A 15,008-nucleotide genomic window follows, 5' to 3' on the forward strand; every position below is an offset into this window, starting at 1 on the left:
ATGGGTGACAGTGGTCCAAGGACTTGGACTATCTGCCAGTGTTTTCCCATGCACATTAGCAGGGAGCTGGATGGGAAGCTGAGCAGCTGGGATTTGAACTGGCACTCCAGTATGGGATGCCAGTGTTGCAGGTGGCAGTTTAACCTGCAGCACCGTGGTGCTGGCCCCACACTATCCTACTTTAATAGAGTAATCAAAATTGTATAATATTGATGAAGGAATAGAGACAGATTAATGGAACAGAATAAGAATATTAGAAGAAAATAGAGGAGAAAAATCTTCATGTCCTGGAGTAGGCAGAGATACTTAGACAACAAAATTGCTAAGTTGGGCTTGACAAAAAATGTTTTTCTATGTGACAGACACTTAAGAGAATAGGCAAAAAACTATGGACCACATATCCAGCATGTCTGAACTTGGATCCAGAATGCATAAACAACTTTTAAAACTCAGTAGTAAGAAAACAAATGATGCACCTTTAAATAAGGGCAAAAGGTTTAACAGACACTTCCGCAAAGAGAATTACTGATGGCAAATAAACACATGAACAGATGATCAGTGTTGTTAGCATTAGGGAAATGCAAATTAAAAACCCACTGTATGATGTTTATACCTATAAAAGCCACATCTCAAAACCACAATGAGGTTTCACCTCACCCCGGTTAGAATGGCTCACATACAGATATCTACCAACAACAGATGCTGGCGAGGATGTGGGGAAAAAGGGACACTAACCCACTGTTGGTGGGAATGCAAACTGGTCAAGCCACTATGGAAGTCAGTCTGGAGATTCCTCAGAAACCTGAATATAACCCTACCGTTTGACCCAGCCATCCCACTCCTTGGAATTTACCCAAAGGAGTTTAAATTGACAAACAAAAAAGCGGTCTGCACCCTAATGTTTATTGCAGCACAATTCACAATAGCCAAGACCTGGAACCAACCTAAATGCCCATCAACGGTAGACTGGATAAAGAAATTATGGGATATGTATTCTTTAGAATACTATACCGCAGTAAGAAACAACGAAATCCAGTCATTTGCAACAAAATGGAGGAATCTGGAACACATCATGCTGAGTGAACTAAGCCATATGTTCTCCCTGATCGGTGACAACTGACTGAACACCAAAAAGGAAACCTCCTGAAGTGAAATGGACACTATGAGAAACGGTGACTTGATCAGCATAGCCCTGACTGTTAATGAACAACTTAATACATTATCCCTCTTAGTATTTTTTTTGTCTGTTCTACTTAATATGACTGGTTTAATTCTGTAATTATCACACAGTTATTCTTAAGTGTTGAAAATTAACTGAAATGTGATCCCTGTTAAACATAAGAGTGGGAATAAGAGAGGGAAGAGATGAATAATTTGGGACATGCTCAAGCTGACTTGTCCCAATTGGTAGAGTTAGAAACATACCAGGGGATTCCAATTCAATCCCATCAAGGTGGCATGTACCAGTGCCATCTCACTATTCCAAGTGATCAATTTCAGTTCACAATTGATCATAATGAAAGGACTAAGAGTCAAAGGGAGCACATAACATGTGTAGTACCTGCTAACACTAACCGATAGAATAAATAAAGGGGAGAGTGATCCAACATGGGAAGTGAGATACTCAGCAGACTCATAGAATGGCAGATGTCCTAAATAGCACTCTGGCCTCAGAATCAGCCCTAAAGGCATTCGGATCTGGCTGAAAAGCCCATGAGAGTATTTCAGGCATGGAAAGTCAAGACACTCTGGCAAAAAGATCTCTGTGAGTGAGATCCCAGTGGAAAGAACAGGTCTTCAAAGAAGGAGGTACCTTTCTCTGAAGGGAGGAGAGAACCTCCACTTTGACTATGACCTTGTCTAAACAAGAGAAGAGTCGGAGAACTCAAGGGGCTTCCATAGCCTTGGAAACTCATGACTGGTGCATAGGGAGATTACTGATGCCATAAACAGGAGTGTCAATTGGTAAAGTCAACAACAGGAGTCACTGTGCACTTACTCCTCATGTAGGATCTCTGTCCTTAATGTGCTGTACATTGAGGCTTAATGCTATAACGAGTACTCAAACAGTATATTTCACTTTGTGTTTCTATGGGGGTGCAAACGGTTGAAATCTTTACTTAATGTATACTAAACTGATCTTCTGTAAAAAAAAAAAAAAAAGAAATTATCAATTCCCAACTTGACTCTCTCACTGGGATTAAACATGACAATAGGTCTGATCTGATTTCATCATCATTTAAAAAAAATCATCTATTATTTTTCACTTTATGTTTCTGTGTGGGAGCAAACTGTTGAAATCCTTACTTAATGTATACTAAGCTGATCTTCTGTATATTAAGATAACCGAAAATGAATCTTGATGTGAATGGAAGGGGAGAGGGAGTGGGAAAGGGGAGGGTTGTGGGTGGGAGGGACGGTAGGGGGGGAAAGCCATTGTAATCCATAAGTCGTACTTTGGAAATTTATATTCATTAAATAAAAGATAAAAAAAATTTTTTTTCAAAAAAAAAAAAAAGCCACATCACCAAGTCCTTATGAGGTTGTGGAACAACTGGTGCTCTTAAGCATTGCTGATTGGAATATAAAATGGCACAGCCAGTCTGAACAACTTCTTAAACTTAAATGTACCTTACCATATGACTCAGCCATCCCACTCCTAGGTGTAGACCCTAGAGAAAGAGAAGGTGATGTTCACATGAAAACTTGTACATGAATGTTAGTAGCAGTTGTATTCATGATCATTCAAAATAGGAAATAACCCAGATGTTCTTAAGTAAGTGAATGCCTGAACAGACTGCAATCCATCTATAAGTGTGACCCATTCAGCAAAAAAAAAGGAATATACTATTGATATTCACAAAACCTGGATGAACTTTAAAGGCATTATGTTCAGGTAAAGAAGCCAGTCTCAAAAGGTTATGTAGAATGTGATTCCAACTATGTGACATTCTCAAAAAGACAAAACCATGGTGATAGAGAATAAATCAGGGGTTGCTAGAGGTTTGGAGCAGTGGAGCAGTAGAGGTGAACTACAATGGCATGAAGGAGTTCTTTCAGGTAATGGAACTATTTTACAGCCTAAATTTTATTGGAGTTACAAGAATTCTAACATCAAAAGCCCTAAAATGTAAAAAGTCCATTTTACAGTATAATATACTTACATATGCATATGTTACAAGTCAGATTGATGCATACATATACAGTGTTTGCAAGAGACAGTCTGTGTTCAGTGATGAGAAATTCCTTCTTTCTGGTGTCTTCTCATCCCTGCAAAGAGCAAAGCCTCCAGTGACCTGAGGCCATCCTAATTCCCACCAAGGGCATCTGATCTAATTGCTTTGGGTACCAAAACTGGGTATGGAAGTGGTGGGAACTTCTTACTTAACTCCACATCTACAGGGCCAACAGGGCCTCCCTGGCTGTCTGGCTTGGGCACAGTCATGTCACATGGATCATGGAGGAGGCTGGGAAGTCTTCCCAAACACCTTTGAGCTGAGCTTTGAAGTAGCTGATGTGGTAATCAGATAAATGGGAGAGTGGAGGGCACAATAAGCAAAGGCTTTAAAACATAGATGTGGTAGGAACTAGGGCTGAGGTAGACCAAAGAACTTGCCTGTTGCCCTGTGTTAGGGTACCAGTGAAAGGATTTGTGTCTTGGAAAGATAGCTCTGGCTTTGGTTTGCAAACAAAGATAGCAGAGACAAAATTGGATGTAGGAAGAGCTTAAAGAAGTTCATTGAATACTCTTGGGAAGAAATGAATTAGATATGAACCAAGGCAGTTCAGTGTGGATAGAAAGAGAGAGATGGGGGGTTGCTTGGGCAGTAGAGTCATCTGACACAGGACACAGTTGCCTAGAATGTCTCTATTGTGAGTCTAAACTACTTCGGTATCTCAGGGTCATCACTTATTTACTGTGGGACCTTGGGCAAATTATTTCCCTTCCTTGTGCCTGTGTCTCTCACCTGAAAAGGAAGTTCACTGGTGGAGTTGTTATAAAGATCAGAGTTGGGGCAGGCACTGTGGCATAATGGGTTAAGACACCACCTGCAATGTGGACATCTCATATAGGCGCCAGTTTGAGTCCTGGCTGCTCTACTTCCTATCCAACACCCTGATAATGTGCCTGGGAAAGCAGTGGAAGATGGCCCAACAGCTTGGGCCCCCTGCCTGCATGTCTTTGAACCTGCAAATTTTGTCTCATATATATCTATAATTTGAATTGACTTCAGGGAAGTGGAACAATTAATAGTAGATAATCATTCTAAAATAAGACTAACACACATTGGTTTATATCACACAGTATTTTTATATACATTTTCTCATTTGTTTTTTAAACATTCCTCAGTTACGTTTGTTGAAGTTACTAGATAAAGCAACCAAAAAAGCAAAGAGATTCAGTGACATAGCTAAGTTTGTGGTAGAAATGGGACTAGAATCCAGATTCTTGATCCCTCCTTCCATTATCTGATCCTGCTTGGTTTTTACTTACTCAGGTTATAGGTTAATTCCGAAAGCTCTGTTCTCTCTACTTCTGCTGTTATGATTCAGTCATGGCTATCACTTATTGAACCTTCCTGAGAGCCAGGGGCGGGGCTAAGCCCTCTGGATCCGTTACTTAAGTTCATGCTTCCAACAGTCGTGTGACATAGGTATTCTTCCTATCCTACACCTGATGAGGATATTGAGGGGTAAAGTAGTTACTTAACGTCACAGTGCTAGTAATTGATGGAGCACACTCAGCCCCAGACCTGGATGACTCCTGGAAATTTCTGCTGTGACTTATGAAGTCAAAGATACCTAGACTGCAAGCTCTATGGGGACCAGGACCTCACCCTGTCCACCCCCCAACCTGAGCTTAGCAGAATGGCTGTGTGCAGCATGTAGGCAAGTCATTCATTAATGACAGCTGGTTTTTTCTTGGCTGCTAGTTTAGATTTTTCTTTTCCTCATGGATTTTCAGATTTTACCATCCTCAGAATAATTCTGGTTTTCTGTAGGCTGTTTTGATTTGTCTTTGTACTTTGTGATTGAAAATTAAGCTCTCAGACATCTCCTTTGTGGGCTATGAACAACAATCTGTAATCACAGCTTTTCTTTAGATTGATCTTCTTCTTCTGAGCTGTTAATAAACATGTCTGGCTTCGTTTAGGTTTTCAAATTGTTATTTCCAGATGGTGATGTTTTTCAGATCTGATAAGCTCACACACACGTTTGAGCGAAATGCCACATCTTGGGCAATCTTTGTGCTCTTAGTACCATGGTTAGAAGAAAACAGGTTTCTCTGTGTTGTCATTTCTTTCACCCCGTGAAAAAGTTACCAAGTCGTCAACATGAATGGATCTGAATGGTCATGAATTACATTTAATATTGTCTACATTTCTTTTTTCCTCCTCACTTAAAAAATTTAGTTCATTTAAGAGTTTGTTACCTTTTTTTTGATAAAGATTTATTTTTATTTATTTGAAAGGCAGAGTAACAGAGACGGTGAGACAAAGAGAGAAAAATCTTTGAGCTTTTCATTCACTCCCCAAATGGCCACCATAGCAGAGTATGAGCCAAGCTGAAGCCAGGAGTCTGGAATTCCATCCAGGTCTTCCAAGAGGGTGGCACAGGCCCAAGTACGGGCCATCTTCCACTGCTTTCCCAGGCACATTAACAGGGAGCTGGATTGAAAGTGGAGCAGCTGAGACTCCGACAGGTACTCATATGGCGTGCCAGCAACCAATGCCTGCAGCTTAACCCACTGTGCTACGATGCTGGCCCCTGTATGCTGATTTTAAGTTGAGATAGAATTCACATAAGATTTACCATTATAAATTGCACAATTCATTGGCTTTAGTATTTTCACTGTGTTGTATAGCCATCACCATTATCTAGTTTCAGAACATTTCTAACCATGCCTGAAAAGAAAACCCAATCCCTTACCCACAATTGCTAAGTCTACCTTCTGTCTCTATGGGTTTTTCCTGTTGCAGACATTTCTATAGATGAAGTTATACAATACATGGTTTCTTTGACTTAGCCATCTCCACATCTGATCTAGCTCCCTGCTAATGCTCCTGAGAAAGCAGTGGAAGATGGCCGAAGTCCTTGGGCCTCTGCAACCATGTGGGACGTTCCTGGCTCCTGACACAACCCTGGCTGCTGTGGCCATTTGGGAGGTGAACCAGCAGATGAGAAATCTTTCTCTCTGTCTCTCCCTCTCTCTTTGTAACTCTACCTTTCAATGCACGTATTGGCCATTTGTATCTCTTCTTTGTAGAAACATCTATTCAAAAATTTTGCCCATTTTTAAACACTGATTTTTCTTTTCATTGTTGATTTGAGATGGGTCTTTATGTGTTCAGGCCTTCATCAGGTACATGATGTGAATGTCTGCCTTTCCTGAGTCAATCGGAAAACAGCAGTTTTCAAGAAAACTTGTATTTTTCAGGCTGCCACAATTTATGCTCAAAAATAGTAGTTGGCATGTTAAAGCACCTCCTGTCCAGAAAGTTTCGATGTTGAGGTCATGAATTAATCCCCCCTGCCACCTTGAAGAAAGCCAAGGTCACCATCTCTAACAGAGGAAGCCTGTGGACCTACCACATTTTTCCGCATTATGGGATGGAGCCATTGTTTTTGCTTCAGATTTGCTCTTAAAGAAAACAAAACAAAACAGAGCCCAGTGAGCCCTCACCATCATCCGGAGAGTATTTTCAACATGTTTCTTCTTGTCTAGATGACTTTGCCCTTTGGAGGTGGTTTGGTCAGAAGTTTTATAATGAATGGGTGGCTGCGGTCTCATTTTCCCTCACTTAGGTTAGGCGTGACTACATACCCTGTGGAAGGCCTCTAGCCCCACGTGGAGGCAGAAGAGGAGAGGCCAACCAACACTGAAGAAGGTGGTTCAGCGAAGGAGAAACAGGCAACAAGGACCGTTAGTGGACCAGGACGTTTCCAGAGGGAGGCCCCCTGACCTGTTTGTGGGCTGGCTGAGGCACACCTTGCTGTCCCGCTGCAGGAGGCCTGTGACAGTCTTCCATCCGGGAGTGGCTTCTCCCAGCTGCTCTGAGCTTGGTCCTACTGAATCTGAATCTGACTTCTAACAGATCTCGGGTGATTCACATGCACGTTGAAGTTTAAGAAGTATGGATTCAAGTTATAGTCTCCTTGTTCCTGCACAACTCACCTGGTTATTCAGTCGCTATTGGTTGGAATCAGTCTTCCTCTTTGTTTTCATGGCTTTGTTTTCCATGTACTCTTGATGCCACCCCAGTACTGGTTACAGCTTCCATTCCCTCTTGGGTGATGAGAAGCAATCTTGATGAGTGGGAATTCCCTGAGTGTTCTTAGGCTTGTAAACAGTTTCATGGAAATCCCGGGGTGGTTACTTACTTGTGTTTACACTTGAGCCTTCCTCCTCCTGCCCCTTCCTCTCTTCCCATACTCATTACTTCTACTTCTCGTTGTTCACCCTCACCCCATTCTGACTCTGGCCTGTGCTGAGTTGCATCCTCTCTAGAGTGTGAGCTGCTTCAGAGAAGGGGCTTTCGATCATCCATGTTTGTATCTTCATTCCCACCCCTGGATCTAATATAGTTCCCTTATTGAGCCACAATGAAAATTATTTTCAAAGACACCAGAAGATTTTAAAATGTCTTTTCTTGTAGTACCAGTCAGATCCTGAGGTTTTTATTTCAGTGATACTAAGTGATGTAAAGATGAGCAAACATTACTTTTAGTCTACCTCTTGGGTCCTTTATGTATCATAATGTTAAGTTGGAAATTGTTTAAATTTGTGCCACAAAAGTAAATAGTTCTTCAACAAGATAAATACAGTAGGCGAAGGGAAGAACTTTGTAAATTTGATCACACTGCCAATGTTTTCCAGTAAGTTCTCCCCTCAATTCCTGGCTGCTGCTTTTGAGCTCTGCACCCATGACTCACCTGTCAGAACCACATCTGTTTTGAGAATTCAATAAGAAAACCTAAAGCAGAAACAAAGAAAGAAAAAGAAAAAAAAAATAAGACAATGTAAAAAGAGTATGACACCTGTAATAATAGCTAACATTTATTAGTTGCATTTACTATGGGAGGGAGCCAAATACTTTTTATCCTAAGCACCTTACGTAGGTGTAGTATCGTCTTTAAGCTTCTTTATGACTCTATGAGGTTGACGTTTTACCATGACTGTTGTTACAGATGAGGAGACAGAGGCACAGGTGGCAGGATGAGTAAAATAAACTTACCTTTAAATTCTTTTCTCTACAGACTTGTTGAAGTTCCCTTCTACTTTGCCCATGAATATACAGCTAGTAACATAGAGAGACCAGAACTTGACCACAGAGAGCCTAACTACAGAAGAGTTGTGCTGAATTCATTTCTTCCCTCAAGATGTCTCACTTGATTTAAAATGCCTACTTCATTGTGTATTAAAGCCTCTCAAGTTTCATTTCTCCATTTGCCATTGTGTTGCAAGAATTTGTTGGTCTGAAATGATTGTTGAATAGTTGATTCTGTGTTTATGTGGGAGTACTTGGAAAAGCCTGACTTTTTAAAAGATTTATTTATTTATTTGAGAGACAGAGATAGAGAAGGAGACACAGAGAGAGATCTTCCATTTGCTGGTTCACTTCCCAAATGGCTGCAATGGCCAGAGCTGGGCCAGGCTGAAGCCAGTAGCCAGAAACTCCATCCAGGTCTCCCACATGGGTGCTGGGGCCCAGGGACTTGGGCCAACCTCCACTACTTTCCCAGGTACATTAGCAGAGAGCTGGATTGGAAGTGGAGCATCCAGGACATGGACCAGCACCACTGTGGAATGCGGGAATTGTAGACGTGGCTTAACCCACTGTGCCACAGTGCTGACCCCAAACCGTGACTTTTGGTGTAGTGAATCCTTAGTGTAGTAAGATATTTGCTTATATTCTGGCACTCTCAATTTTAATCTTCACTGTGTCTGTTATCCCTCTTAAATTAGACAAATTGGGAAGGATAAGGAAGAAATCTGTGGTGGTAGTAAACAGCTAGTAATATGGATGATTCTTCTACTCAAAGACACAGAAATATAACAGCACTCTCTAAATTAATACATACCCAACCGAAAGTCAAAGAAAAAGAAATTTCTCTTGTGCCAGAAATGAAAAGGGAGCTCAAAGCCACAGTGCAAACATGAACTGATGATGCTATGGTCTAGACTCAATTATAGGCTTCAGTGATGGGACACACAGGTTTTTTTTTAACTTTTACTTAATGAATATAAATTTCCAAACTACAGCTTATGGATTACAATGGCTCCCCCCCCATAACTTCCCTCCCACCTGCAACCCTCCTCTCTCCCGCTCCCTCCCCCCTTCCATTCACATCAAGATTCATTTTCAATTCTCTTTATATACAGAAGATCAGTTTAGCATATATTAAGTAAAGATTTCAACAGTTTGCACCCACATAGAAACACAAAGTGAAAAATACTGTTTGAGTACTGGTTATAGCATTAAATCACAATGTACAGCACATTAAGGACAGAGATCCTACATGAGGAGTAAGTGCACAGTGACTCCTGTTGTTGACTTAACAAATTGACACTCTTGTTTATGGCATCAGTAATCACCCTAGGCTCTTGTCATGAGTTGCCAAGGCTATGGAAGCCTTTTGAGTTCACCGACTCTGATCATATTTAGACAAGGTCGTAGTCAAAGTGGAAGTTCTCTCCTCCCTTCAGAGAAAGGTACCTCCTTCTTTGATGACCTGTTCTTTCCACTGGGATCTCACTCGCAGAAATCTTTCATTCTTTCATTTAGGTGTGTTGTTTTTTGTTTGTTTTTTTTTTTTTTTTTTTTTTTTTTTTTTTTTTTTTTTTTTGCCAGAGTGTTTTGGCTTTCCATGCCTGAAATACTCTCATGGGCTTTTCAGCCAGATCTGCATGCCTTAAGGGCTGATTCTGAGGCCAGAGTGCTGTTTATGACATCTGCCATTCCAGGGGTCTGCTGTGTATCTCACTTCCCATGTTGGATCCTTCTCTCCCTTTTTTATTCTATCAGCTAGTATTTGCAGACACTATTCTTGTTTATGTGATCCCTTTGGCTCTTAGTCCTATCATTATGATCAATTGTGAACAGAAATTGATCACTGGGACTAGTGAGATGGCATTGGTACATGCCACCTTGATGGGATTAAATTGGAATCCCCTGGTATGTTTCTAACTCTACCGTTTGAGGTAAGTCATCTTGAGCATGTCCAGAATTGCACATCTCCTCCCTCTCTTATTCCCACTCTTATATTTAACAGTGATCACTTTTCAGTTAAGTTTCAACACTTAAGAATAACTGTGTATTGATTACAGTATTCAACCAAAAGTATTAAGTAGAACAAACAAACAAAAAATACTAAGAGGGATAACGTATTAAGTTGTTCATCAACAGTCAGGGCAAGGGCTGATGAAGTCACCATTTCTCATAGTGTTCATTTCACTTTAACAGGTTTCCTTTTTGGTGCTCAGTCAGTTGTCACCGATCAGGAAGAACATATGATACTGGGACACAGAGATTTTAATATCCACATGGAGAAGAGATGATCTTAGCCCACATGAGTCAAGGGACTAGAATTAGACCTCAGTATAAAGCCCAAAACATCAAATTTTGTTTTTGTTCTTGGAAAGAAAAGCAGAAACATTCTACATGGTGACCTCAGGAAAAGCTTAGGAATCCTTGGCATCTGCCCATAGCCAGGGATAAGCAAGAAGGGGTGGGGGCGCTGGCAAGAAAATTATATCTCAGACTTATTCTCTCCTGGTTGCATGAGCTAAGTTTATGCTGCCATGCAAGGCTGACTTCCTAGTCTGAAAAAGTAACCTGAAAATTTTGCTAGATACCTTGAAACTCCTAAGTCCCCAGGAAAGCAAGGAGCTGGTAAGAACACTTTTGTAACTCAAAGAAAAAAAAGCCAATCCCCCCACCAAAAGATAAACCTACAAAAAAAATTTTTAAACAACCAGAAAAGATACAGCAGAATTTATGTCCCCAAGTGTAGAGATGATAGAACAGAGAATATATACAGAACAGAGAAAATATATGCAGGACAGAGAATATATGTTTAAAATGATTTAAAAAATATGGAATAGAAGTTGGAAAACAGAGAAAATTGAGTCAGTTGCATCACAGAGAGATTACGAGATAGGAGTATAAAAAGTCCCCAAATCCCTATGTGTTTGGATACTGAAAAGCATATTTTTCAAGAATCTACAGTTCAAAGAAATCTCAGAAGATACATAATTCATTTAGAACTAAAGAATGACAAAAGTACTGTATAATAATTAATGGGACACCAAGAGAATTCAGAGGGAAGAGTATAGTCTTAAGTTCATATATTGAAAAAACAAACACACTTAATTAGCTAAGCTATGAACTCAAAAAGTTTGGAAAAGAACAGGTCAACCTAAAAAAAAGGAATGAAATCATTAAGTAGGGGCAAGATTTGATACAAAAAAAAAAAAAAAAAACACACACACACACACCAGAAACTAGGGAGTGTGGAATGGAATACTGAACATCACTTAGAATGACCTGTGTCTACTTGTATTATGAATTATATGTATAATATGAATAAATCTTAGAACATCATTTTTTTAAATATGGAATGCTTCATGAATTTGGGTGTCATCCTTGCACAGGGGCCATGCTAATCTTCTCTGTATCATTCTAATTTTTTAATACATGCTGCCAAAGCGAGCACTCAAAACATCATTTTAAAAATCCCAGAACTGCAAGCCATAGAATTTAACATTACTGTTTGGCAATGAAGTCAATGCCAGTTTTGCATGAGGTTTTTACTCTATGGCATTCAGTTTTAGGAGATAATATAGAATAGATATGGTGGGCAGAATCATAGAAGGTCCCAAGATTCCTACCCCTTGGTATAGAGGTCTTGTATAATTAGTTACTTTCCCCTGGGGCAGGCATTGTATCATGGCAGGTTAAGCTACCACTTGGGACCCCACATACCACCCACATCAGAGTGCCTGGCAGGCTCCACTTTAGATCCAGCTTCCTGCTGATGAGCACCTTGGAAGGCAGCAGATCTTGGCTCAAATACTTGGGTCCCTGACACCCACATGGGAGACCTGGATGGAGTTCCAGGCTCCTGGCTTTGGCCATTTAGGGAGTGAACCGGTGGATGGGAGATATCTTCTATGTTCTTTCTAATTGGTCTCCCTGCTTCTTGAATTATTATGCTGCATTCTAACTCAAAATTTTAGTGAATCTGTACATCCTTCAGTGGCTTCCCACTGCTTTCACGATCGTCTTCAAATCCTTGGCTTGGTGTAAGAAATTCTTCACAATCTGCCTCTGCTTTCTTCCTCAGTTTCCAGTTCTACCTAATCACAAGCCATATTGAGTTGCTTTAAGTTGTTCAGATATGTTAAGACTTGTGATCTAAGCCTTTACAGTAGTGTCTTCCTGAGATGTCTTTGCTCTTGATCTTAACTCTTACTACTCCTTTCTGTGACAGTCTTCTCTACCAGCTTGAAGAGGCTGTGTTTACCACCATCCTACTGACACTTGCTATTGTGTTAAAGTAATTTGTCTATGTACCTCTCAGAGGTGACTGCTTGAGGGCAATGCCCTACAGCAGTCGTCTTTGTAGTCACACAGTGTATAGAATTGTGTACAACTGTCCCTGTAGGTGCTCAATAAATGTTGCAGGTGTGGTAGTGATTGGAATAACACCTGTGTGTGAGTGAATAAATGAGTGTGCTGAAAAAGATGAGTAGGTGTTGAAGGAATGAAGAGTGAATGAGAGAATTGGTAGTCTGCCATCAGTCAAAATTCAGCTCTCATTTTTAGATCATGTATTTACTTGCTTTACCACGGTACATTTTGCCCACAGCCCATGGGATTGACCCCTTTTAGGGTTCTGAATCATTTGTAAGATAAATACTTTGAATACTTTAATCATGATAAAGTTGAGTTGAACAATGAAGGAAATACTTGTGCGTGTGTTTTCTTATTTCTTTAGACCAAATAGGCTGGGAAAATAACTTTAATATTCAGTATCTTCCTAAAAATGAACCATAAATTATAGAAAGTAAATAATGTGGCTCCTTTATTTTGCTATTGTTTCTGTTTGGGTTGCCTGAAAGAAGGCAGTTTGGGGAGGGGAAGGGTAGAAATGGGAGAGGGCACTTTATAAAGAGAGCGTAGTTCTTCCTCCTGCTCAAATTCCATGATGCAGCCATCTGTGATATTTGACACAGAGGAGCAATGAAATATGGTGTATAATCAAAAGAATGGATGAAATATGGTGCATAATCAAAAGAATGGATTGTTGAACTGTCAGAATTCTCCAGTAGAGAGCACTAATTTTTGAAAGCACAACTAAGTTCACTCAGTGTGGTAATGAAGCAGAATAAAATCTAACCTTTGACTAAGCTGCAGCTTCAAGATCCAGTGGGACTGAGAGGAGAAGCAGTCATCCTTATTGGGCACAGAGATGCTGGCTTAGCACAGAGAGAAGCTGGTTTGTTCCAGAGAGCAACTGTTTTTCCTGTGGGTCCAAATCCCTACCTCTGAGAAACCAATTAGATCTTCCCCAAGGTTAACTTTCTTCCTGAGTGAGAATGAATTAATTTTAGGTGGTAGATAAAAAAATAGGTGACTCAATGTAAACAATCACTGCTCTTGATGAAGCACATTTCCTGTAGATAGTGGACAGAGTCATCCGTGAAGGAAAACAGTCATTATTGCAATAATAACAAAATTGTGTTCTTGTTTTAACTGCTCACCTTCATATCCTCTAGCATTCAAAGCAATGCCTGGTATATAGTTGGATATTAATAAATGTTCATTTGTTACTACTTCTTAATTTAGATATTACAAACAATGTGTTTAATGCACTTAGACCTTTAAACTTGAAAATATGTAATAATATGAAGCCTTTCACTCACTTTATTCATATTTCAGGCTTGTCCATTTTGGTTGTTAGGACATTCAGCAAAATGGTCAAGAACTGAAATGCTTGACAGTTGGTTGATGGTAAGGAAGAAAGTCCATCAAGCATCCAATCCAAAATAGGATTGTTCAGCATCTTAAAAAGATGAAGACATGACATTTTACATGGGAAAAATGCTTATGGTGTTGTGATAAATGAAAAAATATTTTTTTGAAAAACCACTTACTTGATACAACATAGATGAACCTTGAAATCACGCTAAGTGAAAGATGCCAGACCCCCCCAAACCAAAAAACTCCACAGATTGTATGAATTAAACTATATGAAATATTCAGAATAGGCAAATCCAAAAGACAGTAGGTTAGTGGTTGCCAAGGGGCTCTAGCAGTGGGGGAAATGGGAGTGACTGCTAATAGGTATTTGATTTCTTTACAGAGTGGTAGAATTGTTCTGGTCTTGGATAATAATGATGTATTGGATGGGAGTAGTACAAAATTGTGAATATACTAAAAACCACATTTATTATATACTTTATATTTGCAGGGCAGGTGTTTGGCTTAGCCATCAAGACACAAGTTGGGATGCCTGCATCTACGTGCCTAGTTCAAGTTACTTCTGCACTCCCAATTCCAGCTTTCTAGGAGGCATCAAGTGATGATTCAAATAGTCAAGTCTTTGTCCTCCATATGGGACACTGGGTTGAGTTCCTGGCTCATGGCTTAAACCTGGCCCATTCCCAGCAGTTGTGGGCATTTGGGGAGTGAATCAGCACATATGAGACTCTTTCTGTTCATCTGCACTTCTGTGCTACCCTATCTGTCTGTCTCTTTCTTCTCTCTGCCACTCAACTAAATAAAAAAATTTAATTAGAATATAAATGTTATGTTATGTGAATTTTATCTCCATTTTTAAAAATTACCATACCCTATTATAGCCATTAAAATTACAAAGGGGCATAAGAGAGTACTTCAAAAAATTCACAGAAAATATCATCAAAAGATGTTTGTTTTGGTGCAAAAATTTGGAAATTCTTGCACAGCTTTTTCATAGTATGCATTTCCCATGAACTTTTT

General features: G+C 39.9%; 1 protein-coding gene and 1 non-coding gene across 2 annotated transcripts in view; one reads left to right on the plus strand and one right to left on the minus strand.

The window, feature by feature from the left end:
• Window positions 1-15,008, plus strand: part of SLC1A1 (solute carrier family 1 member 1) — an 83,983-nt gene that overhangs the window by 18,988 nt on the left and 49,987 nt on the right.
• Window positions 11,612-11,718, minus strand: LOC127484984 (U6 spliceosomal RNA). Its single transcript, XR_007912194.1, has one exon. It is a non-coding gene; the product is annotated as a U6 spliceosomal RNA (small nuclear RNA).

The sequence above is a fragment of the Oryctolagus cuniculus genome, chromosome 1, assembly GCF_964237555.1.
Source record: "Oryctolagus cuniculus chromosome 1, mOryCun1.1, whole genome shotgun sequence".
In the NCBI taxonomy this organism is placed as follows: domain Eukaryota; kingdom Metazoa; phylum Chordata; class Mammalia; order Lagomorpha; family Leporidae; genus Oryctolagus; species Oryctolagus cuniculus.